We start from the raw sequence: 12169 nt of genomic DNA on the forward strand, positions 1-12169 counted from the left end.
AGACATTTGATTGCCCCCCCCCCCCCCCCCCATAACTTTCCTCCACCACACACCCCCTCAAATATGAAGTCATCAGGTATTGACCTACGTATTATTTCATCATTTCATGTAAACATTGACTGTCTTCTACATTTCTAATTCTTTTATCAAATCATCTCCAATCGACCAACTCATAAGGAATACGCAATCAAACAGCAATACATTTTATAATGTCTTCGTCAGCTCTTCCTCTTCTTTTATCTCCTTCTCTTCCCTCACCATCCCCACCCGCCCCCTCTATTTTCCTATTTCAAAATCTCTCTCTCTCTCTCTCTCTCTCTCTCTCCCTCTCTCTCTCTCTCCCTCTCTCTCCCCTTCTCTCTATCCATCTCTCTCCCTCTCTCTCTCCTTCTCTCTCTCTCTCCCCTTCTCTCTATCCATCTCTCTCCCTCTCTCTCTCTCTCTCTCTCCTTTTCTCTCTCTCTCTCTCTCTCTCTCTCTCTCTCTCTCTTATTCAACTTAACTAATAGTGGTTCTGAAATGCCAGCATTCTGCGCAAGTGTCCCCCCCCCCCCCCCCGTCCAATTAGGTACTAAAATCATATAAGTACAGCTACTACTTTCTTTTCCTCTTCTTTTCTCTTGGTACTTTTTCACAAGTGCCAATCATTTAATAAAGAACAAAACAAAAACAAAACAACAACAACAACGACAACAACAAAACCAAAAAAAAGTAAACAACAAACACAAACAAAAATAAACAAACAAACAAACAAACAAAAACAAAACAGAACAAACCCACCCCCACCCCCAAATAAACAAACATTTTTTTTAAAACCAAAAATTAAAAAAAAACAACAACAAAAAAAGACAACACACAAACAAACAACCCCCCCCCCCCCCCTAAAAAAAACCCCCAACAAAAATTAAAAACAAAACAGGTACGTCTCAGGTACCATGAATTGATACTTTCAAGCTGAAATTAAATGACATAGCTGAAATTGAACACATGGATATGAATATTAAATGTTACTAACTATTCAATCAAATTAGATTTTTAATTCTTCCGGAGTCGCTTAGATATATGCGCACTATTTCGACGTGTACAATTTTAGATGGCTAAGATGTATTTAAATACGGATATATAGAATAACCATGCCATTAATTCTATATAATATCCCAAAGAGATGCTTTTAAAGACGTTCGTTGTAATAAATGTTGCAAACTTTAAAAAATATATAATTAGGCCTAAATTGAAGTATTATGAAAGGAATTAAATGCAACTGTTTTACGTTTTTACGAGCAAAAATATTAGAACAAGGGAAGAAATCCATTTTTAGGCTCATATTTGTTCTTCTTGTATTTAATTAAGTCTTTTTACATTTAAACTATCTTCTATATTTTAGATATAACTTGAAACATTTACTAATATGTATAAGAGCACCTTTTGCAGATATGTATATTAATGATTATTCGATACTTCCTTATGGAAATATTTCAACTGTCAAAAATATTTCACATTGAAATAGTGGAATAATATATACTATCCAATTATTTCAATTTTGAATCCGTTGAATACGTATGTATCATATCTATGTATGCATTTAATAACATCATGTATATTATTGTTAAATATCTATATAACCTATGACAGTTAAATGTATAATCACCGGTCTTCCCTGAGTGGCGCCAGTATATGGAAGTTCTTCCCAAAAAAATGTATATAAGTTTAATATTATGAATATTGTTTATCCATTTTAGCAGATACAACCATTTGAAAAATATATCATTTTTGTCACCATAATATTAAAGTTTAAAGAATCGTCTCCGGCTCAAAGAAAAAAAAAAAAAGAAACGTTACTAGCTTCGTCGAAACCAATTTGTCCTATTTCAAAGCAAAGACAGAGGGTTGATTTTTTTTAAACACCGAATATATGGACAGATAGCGATGTGGACCGATTTAAAATTTACCTTTTTAGATTTTTAAATCGGGTCCGCATGCTTTTATCGATAATCCGACAGTCTTTGAAATATTATGACAAGTTAATCAATTATGTTCTTACCTCCAAATGATACAACGGGAGCGATCGATATTCATGTTTTCGCCCAGCCGAGTCATCCATCACGTGATTTGTTGCTGTCCAACGATTGGACATTTCTGAACAAATGTAAACACGCTGCTTTTGTTTATGAAAGATATAAACATACCCATGTGTCAAGCTGAACACATTGACCAATCGTAATGTTAGATAGTTAAAAATCAGTGAGCACTTTTCACCATGTAGGTCAATTTGAGCACATTTTGCAATGTGACCAATGACCTCGAGCACATGGAAAGGTAATATAGATAGTATGCAGATGACGTCACTCAGGCCTTTGTTATTGTTTTTGCCATCCGCGTTTGTGAGTTGTTCTCACTAAACTGTATTAACCAGACTATAAAAGTTCATGGTTACACAGAGTTTGTGTGTTGGTCCGTTATACTTCCGGATGGCAATGTTGTGAACTCCTTGGCCAAGCGCATTCTATCTATAGATCGCTCCCATTCGCTCCCTAAAGATTTCACTATCTTCTTCAGTCAATGTGACAATGAATATTGTGGTCAATCTCACGAGCAAACAATGCCGGTGATAGACCATCGACAGTCGAGAATCAAACTGCATTTGAAATCACGATTTTTTGCTTCAAGGCAGGTTGGTGAATTGTTGTTTCAAAAATGTAGACAATACGCCGAACAGAGGTCAAGGATTCAGTTTGCTCTCTAAAGATGCGGTTACAGAAAAAAAACATGCAAACAAAGCCGATCATAATTAACCAGTAGATTTTTGACCAATCAAAACATGTCTTATTGTTTTCTTTGCCATCCATGTTTATGACTAATTCTCACTTAACTGTATTGGCCCGACTATAAACGTTCAAGGTTACACATGATTTTGTGTGTTGGTCCGATATACTTCCAGATGTTTCTTATCCAAGCGCACAGTATCTATAAAACAGCCTGAGATTTATTCAGAATAATGTCATTTTTTAAGAAAATATATTTTTGTTTGTTACAGCTTACCATGCGATATATAGATCTTTCTCTCTCTCTCTCTCTCTCTCTCTCTCTCTCTCTCTCTCTCTCTCTCTCTCTCTCTCTCTAGATAGAATGCGCTTGGCCAAGGAGTTCACAACATTGCCATCCGGAAGTATAGATAGTATGCAGATGACGTCACTCAAGCCTTTGTTATTGTTTTTGCCATCCGCGTTTGTGAGTTGTTCTCACTAAACTGTATTAACCAGACTATAAAAGTTCATGGTCACACACAGTTTGTGTGTTGGTCCGTTATACTTCCGGATGGCAATGTTGTGAACTCCTTGGCCAAGCGCATTCTGTCTATAACGGACCAACACACAAACTCTGTGTAACCATGAACTTTTATAGTCTTGTTAATACAGTTTAGTGAGAACAACTCACAAACGCGGATGGCAAAAACAATAACAAAGGCCTGAGTGACGTTATCTGCATACTATATATATATATATATATATATATATATATATATATATATATATATATATATATAGATAGATAGATAGAATGCGCTTGGCCAAGGGGTTCACAACATTGCCATCCGGAAGTATAACGGACCAACACACAAACTCTATGTAACCATGAAATTTTATAGTCTGGTTAATACAGTTTAGTGAGAACAACTCACAAACGCGGATGGCAAAAACAATAACAAAGGCCTGAGTGACGTCATCTGCATACTATCTATACACACACATTAGTAGGCGGAATTAGGCTAAAACCGTGCAAATTCTGGTTGAAAGCATGAAAATTTGCATAAAGTTTGCTAAGAGACTCAGACTGAGAGACTAATGCTATTTATCCATCTTATATTATATTCGTTTTTGTATTTATTTTTTTCTTATTGTTTTATTTAAATATGTTGTTCTTTTGTTGTTGTTCTTTGTTCTTTTTGTTGTTTTATTTGTTTTGCTTCGGATTATTTTTATTGTTGTTTTTTTGTTTTGTTTTTTGTATTTAAAATTTTTTAAATTAATAATCATGACATTTTAAAGAAGACGAAAATAATTACTTTTTCAGTACACTATAAATATCATTTCATGGATCGAAAAATTACCCTGATTATGATCTATCCGTTAAATTATATTTTCCATTTCTTGTATCAATTCCCATCAGAAATATTTTCAAAAAAGTAGTCCTTCCATAGAATTAAACGAATGAGAATACGTACGAAGCCTAAAAAGTGTCCACCAATGAAAGCATTCAGCGCCATTTTGTTGTTGGCTGAGAATGTAGTAATTACCATTCATTCGGTATCTATGTCAACATAACGACACAAGAAAAACAACAAACAATATCAAAATCCACAATAAAATGTTTCAGAACTGTTGCGTAATTTAGGCACAACGAAGCTGTCAAAAAATGAAGTTAGAGAATGTGTGTAATCATGTATTATAATAACCTGTAATGTGTTTTCCAACCACCATATCATCTAATACTACAACCACCACCACAATATCATCACTAACACTACTACTACAACCACCAGCCCCACATCATTATCACTACCACTACTACTACACCACCACCAGCACATCATCATCACTACCACTACTACAATCACCACAACCACATCGTCATCACTACCACTACTACTGCAACCACCACCACCATATCATCATCATTACCACTACTACCACAACCACCACCACCACTACTACTACAACCACCACCACATCACTACCTCAACTACTACAACCACCACCACAATAGCATCACTACCACTACTACTACAACCACCACAACCACATCGTCATCACGACCACTACTACTACAACCACCACCATATCATTACCATTACCACTACTACTGCAACCACCACTACCACCATATCATCACCATTACAACTACTACTACAACCACCACAACCACATCATCATCACTACCACTACTACTACAACCACCACCACATCATCATCACTATCACTACTACTACAACTACAACCACCACCACATTATCATCACTACCACTACTACTACTGCAACCACCACCACCATATCATCATCATTGAAATATTTTTTTTTTTAATTGAGCTTTATATAGTGCAATATCTACTAAATGTGCTCAAAGCGCTTTACAAGGGGTCCCTGGTCAACATTTAACATGTAGGACGGGACATGACGCCTGTTAGGCGATATTACAATTTTTCGGACAAAGACAACTCTGTTAACGGCCAGGTACTCATTTTACACCTGAGTACGGTGAGAGAATGTGAGTAAAGAGCCTTTTCCAAGGACTCAACTATGCGCCGAGCGCGAGGCTCGAACCCAGGACCTTCCGATCCGGAAGCGAGTGTCATACTACTAGACCACATAGCCGGATCATTACCACTACTACTACAAACACCACCACCACATCATCATCACGACCACTACTACTACAACCACCACCACCACCATATCATTACCATTACCACTACTACTACAACCACCACCACATCATCATCACTACCACTACTACCACAACTACAATCATCACCACCACCACATCATCATCACTATTACTACTACAACTACAACCACCACCAACACCTCACTAACACTCAGTACTACAATTACTACCATTAGGTTTTGGAGCTTTACTTCATTTGAAATAAGGAAACTTCGGAATTGTATTTGGCATTGTGTTTATATATCATAATATAATTCTAATCAGTTATCTATTTAGAACTAGATACTATACAATATGTATGCCAAATACCACCCCAATTCCCCTTTCTTGTGTGCGGGAATTCCTCTTTCGGCATTGAAATTGAGTGTGAGAGAGTCATCACTACACACATAAACAACAGAAACAATTTAAAAACAAGACTATGACACGCAACCACTCACACACGAGGCTATACTATTTATCCTTTTCTCTATATAGAATAGGACAAGACAAACAATAGCTTGACTCTCGCTACATCTTCGCATTGATGATTTTTTGTCGTATCTACCGTGAAGAAAACCTTAAGAAGTCACATTTATATATTGAATAATTTTGAGTTAAACGAGCGAGCAGCAACTTGTTTTCATGAACGGCCGATCAGCGCTTGCTTACTATAGTAACGCGATTCCCAGCCAACATCAAAATGGCGGGTATTTTTCTCATCGAGGCCGCTGGTTGGTTAGCCAATAAGAGCACCGTACGGTTTCATTGAGTCCTTCACAATCATTTGGCCACGGGGACATAATTTATCCCCTTTTCCGTATAATGAAATGAGATCGCAATTGTTTCCTCCTCCTTTTGTAGTAGTGTAGTAGTATATATTGTATATATTATTATTATTATTATTATTATTATTATTATTATTATTATTATTATTATTATTATTATTATTATTATTATTATTATTATTATTATTATTATTATTATTATTAGTAGTAGTAGTAGTAGTAGTAGTAGTAGTAGTAGTAGTAGTAGTAGTACTAGTGTTGTGAATGAAAGTTATTGTATTCAAGTATCGTAACTTGTATCGTCCATCTGATGTAGTATCGTTCACAACTAGCGTCTGTTCTAGTTACTAACAACAAGAGATGAAGTGAGTAGAAAAGTGCCAGAAGACAATAGAGAATAAAAATTAGTCGCGGTGGTGGGGTTTGAACCTGCGACCTTATTGGTACGACAACTCCGCCTGGCAGGTGAGAGCGTGGCTCCACCGTGTGAGCTATCCACGAATACAAAAATATTCGTATCAAACTCATGTCATTTCTAGAGCTCTCTCTCTCCCACTCCTGGAGACCGCCGGTTCGCTCGCCACACAACCATCGCGAAGTTACTTGACCAGCAGTTAAGATTAATAGCCAATATTCTCAACACAAACATATAACATAAAAACGACCTGAGTTATATTAATAGTAGCAATGTATATTGGGACAAACGCTTTAGATTGTGCCTTGTATATTCAATTGCTTAAAAACCACAGAGAGAATATGCTATATAATAAATTAAAAAACTTTCAGATTGTCATCCCTATTAGCATAATTCAAGTTCTTTTTCTTTCTTTTTTTTCCCTTGTCATTCTTTGGCATACATAAATCAATATCATTTCAGTTTCCCCGCATAAGTAAATGTATACTTTTTGGAATGTTCTCAAACGCAAAGCTGTTATGATCATATTCTAAACAGTTTTGCAGTAAATTGAAAATTTCACAAGACTCTACTTCAATTTTCTGCATTAATTGATAACTTATGACTGTTTCATCCATATAAACGTGTGTAATTGGTAAAAAAAACCCAAACGTCACTCATTAGAATTAGTGAAATTAGCTCCTTTGTTTTGGAGGTCTGTAAAAATGTGAAGGTGACACTTGCTAAGTGGCAAACATCATCAGATCTCTTTTTTGTTATTTAAAAAAAAAGATATTTAAGGCGCTTGCAATACATTAAGGTCATAGCGCCAGTAAAAGGGAATACAATTGGATAGATGTACAAATAAAAGGACTTGAGGAAAAATAAAGACATAGGGGAAATGGTTCAAATAGGGAACAGATGAAGATTCCAAGAGCATGCTGTCATTGTACTTAGTTTGAGATCACCTAAAAGTCTCACCCAGACACACGCACAAGATCCCACTAAGAGGAACAAACTCAGCTGTTTACAAATAATATGCTAAAAAAATAATAACAGTATATAACAGAGAGATGATTTATAAGGAAAAAATATCATCTCCCAGGTCAACAGGACAACGTAGTGGTGGTGGGGGGGGGGGGGGGGCTTACAGTGGGCCTTTGGTCTTGGGACAATCAAATTGAGTCTTCAGGTGACCTTAACGGCCTATTAGATTAGGATAGGGTCATTAGATTTTTTTCATCACTTTTGCGGCTGTTTTGAATAGCTTTCAATCGTATTAATTCAGATGTCAGAATTACATTAATCATATCTGCCGACTACAAAGGCATGAACGATAATGTATGTTGTACGTTCATCAACAAAATACCGAATTATACCAATATTTCTTGATTAAAGAAAGATCGGCAAGATGTTATGTGATTGTACATTTATATCAATACCTAAAAATTACAAATTTATTTTACTAATGCGAACTCAGATGGAGATATTGATTACACCATTATATGAAGAAAAACATACAGATATGCCACATATGCATTCCAACTAAAAACACTCCAATATTTGTTTATTCTAATAATTAATGCTTGGTCATTATATCAAATATTTGAAAACTGAAGGATATTGTTTTTCTTTTTAATTGTTAACTGATTCTAGCTTAATACTTTCTCAAAGATAAACCTCATTTGTCATTAATCTACGGTTGTTTTTGTATGATTGCTATACAGGGTCATCCGTAGTTAAAGAGGAAGTGGGCTTGTTCAAATACAGAACAGAAGATTCCATGAGCAATGGTGCCTATTAAAATGTTTACAAAGTATAGATTCAAAATTAAATACAATAATAGTACGATAATAGTAATACAGAGATGATTTACAAGGGGAAAGATATCACTTGACAAATACAGAACAGAAGATTCCATGAGCAATGGTGCCTATTAAAATGTTTACAAAGTATAGATTCAAAATTAAATACAATAATAGTACGATAATAGTAATACAGAGATGATTTACAAGGGGAAAGATATCACTTGACAAAAAGGAATCATACATTCTGCCAGGACAAGAAAAAGGAAAACAGATAGAGGGGGAATGAATGCACTTACATGTTGACAAAGTATAAAATACAATATTAAGAGCATTTTATATAGCGCAGTATCCACTAAACGAGCTCAAAGCGCTTTACAATGGGCCCTTGAAAACAGCAACAAGTAGGACAGAGACAACGTTGTTAAGAGCCGGGTACTCATTTTACACCTGAGCATGGTTCAGAGCAGGAATCGAACCCTGGGCCTTCCAATCTGAAGGCGAGTTCCATTCCATAAGCACACCATAAGTAACAGAGAGATGATTAAGAAGGAAAAAATATCTCTTAGAAAAAGGTACAATACAGTTGACAGTCTCCCTCCCAGCTAAGGATTTCAGACAGGACCATGAAAAAAAACACACCGATAAATCTCAATCCAGAATCAATTGGGGATATTTGTCTCTAGGTCTCCAGACATCAGCCGCAGTGCAGTGCCGCAAATTGAGCTAGGGCGGGTGATAGAACTCGGTACACTTCGGGTACGAACAAAGATCTACCGCTGAGCCACGCTGCCCCCATGTTTGTTTTCAATGATTCCATGGCGCTTGCAACACATTTAGTAAAAAAGGAAGAAAACAAGATAGTTAAAAAAATTGTAGTTAGTTAAAGGACCCAAGAAATTTGACTGTTTCCCTCCCAGCCAAGGATTCCGACAGAACCGGCAAGGACAGAACCGGATAAGCACATTCCATTACAGTCTCATTACAGAAAATAAACCTCAGATAACAGATAATATAGGGGGATAGAAGATACAGCAAATTATCTCCTGCTCACCATGGGAGAGCAACACGGAAGAAAACAGATAAAGGGGATAAGAGACAGCAAATCAGAGAGGACGAGAAAGATTTCATTGATAAAAGTTAACAGCCTTTGAAATGGCTAAATCTCCAAAAACCAACATCAAATTTACCAAGAACTAATCTTTTTATACCCAGTTCTCCAACCAAGTCGAAATCTAACAGATATAGAAGGCCAAAGTCAGCAGGAGCAAATCAACCTCCCCCCCCCCCCCCACACACAAACACACAGCAAGTACCTGGGAGGTCAGGAACCCCACCCAGTCAGCAGTGGAATGTGGTCTTACAGACTGGATGGGGAGAGCAACCACAGAAACAGGACACATGCCATAGATAAAAAACCAGAAAAGATATCTGTCAAGGATCTACTTTTAAAAAAAACAGATCAACAAAATAAATCTCATCGGTCAGACCATTATTTTTAATGTGAAAATAGAGTATATGACAACCAAAATAAACTAAAATCATAATAAACAATTTCTCATGAAAAAAATGCTAAAGTGACAAAGTTTTCTGATAAAGTATTAAGATCCTTTTGAAATTTGACGTTACATAGTCTGATTTTGTTTTTGTTTTCTTGAAAATGACCAAACCTTATTTTACATTATTTTACAACGGCATTTGTTATTTTTGATACGCGCTTTCACACTTTTTACTTAATATCGAACTTGTGTGTCATATCCATTAATCAAACCATAAATGAGGTTTCTTCTATAATACATCAAAATGTTAGAGTGTTTTACAACACGCGTTTTCACTCTCACCACTTCAGCCTCGATAATATCTAATTTTAGATTTAGCCACACTAAACCGTGTGATAATATCAAATGAAACAAACCATGAAATTGAACTTTTTCTCTGATCCGATATAATTGAGAATTGTGAGGGTTTTGAGATGGTATTGAATAAAATTGGAACTTTTTAAAACAAAAACAATACAAAATACAGTACAACAAGTATTTGTGGAATTACTATATACAATGTGATTACAAGTTAAGTATAACGATTTCAATCTTAATGTTCGACCGAGGCAGCTCGATAATAATTAATTTGAGTAATAGTCATTAAACTGGTAGTACTAATTATGAGAGATGTTGATAATTTTTTTAAAAAGATGACTACCAAAATGTCATATCCAACTACAATGAATTTATTTGATTTGGAAAAAAGGCGATCTGTGATTTTATAGAGAAAATGTGGCAAAATAATAGATTGTATTATTAGGTAAAATGCGAAAGTCTCTTAAAATGTATTGAAAAGAGAGGCAGCTGTTTTATACAATAATTCTCGACATAAACATTAAATTAAAACTTTAAAACTTTCAAAGACAGAAAAATAATTGTTGAAAAATTTGATGAGGGCGTTTTTTTCTACATATTTAAGATAATGCCATGTCCAACTACAAGATAAATTTCATACAAAATCTTTGATAGAGTTTTGAGAGTTAACATTTAATATACTTTTTCTTTTAGCATTTTAGACAAAGCTACTATTACTTTTACATGATTGTTAATAAATTAAAAATTACATTCCTACCATGTCTGTGGTGAAAGAATAGGCATTTAAATCTTGGTGAATGAAATTCTTTAAGTGCTTGTATTTTATAATCTAGGTTTGAAAAAAGGAAATAAAGAAACATGAAAGGAGGACATGAAAGAGGCAATGGTGATAAGAGTCACTATTGATGGTGAAAGAGGCAATGGTGATAATAGTCACCATTGATGGTGAAAGAGGAAATGGTGACCAGGGTCACCATTGATGGTGAAAGTGGCAATGGTGATAAGAGTCACCATTTATGGCTTGAGGTGCTTGACTTGCTCGACTTGCTTGAGATGCTTGACTTGCTTGACGGAGGCAAGGATGATAAAGCCACTGAAATGGGAGAAAAGTATCATGATACTTTTTGGCTACAATAAGTCAACAGAGACACTGCACGCACATGCACAAACACACACACACACACACAGACACACACACACAGAGAGAGAGAGAGAGAGAGAGAGAGAGAAAGGCAAGAGAGAGAGAAAGGCAAGAGAGAGAGAGAGGAGAGAGAAAGGCAAGATAGAGAAGGAGAGAGAGAGAGGCAAGAGAGAGAGAGAGACATGCACACACTTGCACGAACACACACACACTCTTAGAGAGAGAGAGAGAGAGAGAGAGAGAGAGAGAGAGAGAGAGAAGAGAGCAGAGAGAAGAGAGAGAAGAGAGAGAGATAGAGAAAGAGAAAGAGCAAGAGAGATGGACAGACAGAGAAAGAGAGACATAGAGAGAGTGAGAAGAGAGTAGAGAGAAGAGAGAGAGAAAGGCGAGAGAGAGAGAGAGAAAGGCGAGAGAGAGAGAGAGAGAGAGAGAGAGAGAGAAAGTCAAGCGAGAGAGAGAAAGGAAAGATAGAGAGGGAGAGAAAGGCAAGAGAGAGAGACACATGCATGCACATGCACGAAGAGAGACAGACAGAGAGAGAGAGAGAGAGAGAGAGAGAGAGAGAGAGAGAGAGAGAGAGAGAGAGAAAGAGAAAAGACCAACTAGAATTCCTACCTCGAGGTGAAGTCTACAGTTCTATGAAGAGTGCCCAATCCTCTCCCGTCTCTTGATGCCATCCTGTAGTGAAAAAAAAATGTAATTCATGTTTATGTTGTGTAGTGATTAGAAACTGTTTTGAAATAATGATTATGCACTGATGTTA

The sequence above is a fragment of the Berghia stephanieae genome, chromosome 1, assembly GCF_034508935.2.
Source record: "Berghia stephanieae isolate SIO BIC M18660-M18661 chromosome 1, UCSD_Bste_1.3, whole genome shotgun sequence".
In the NCBI taxonomy this organism is placed as follows: Eukaryota; Metazoa; Mollusca; class Gastropoda; order Nudibranchia; family Aeolidiidae; genus Berghia; species Berghia stephanieae.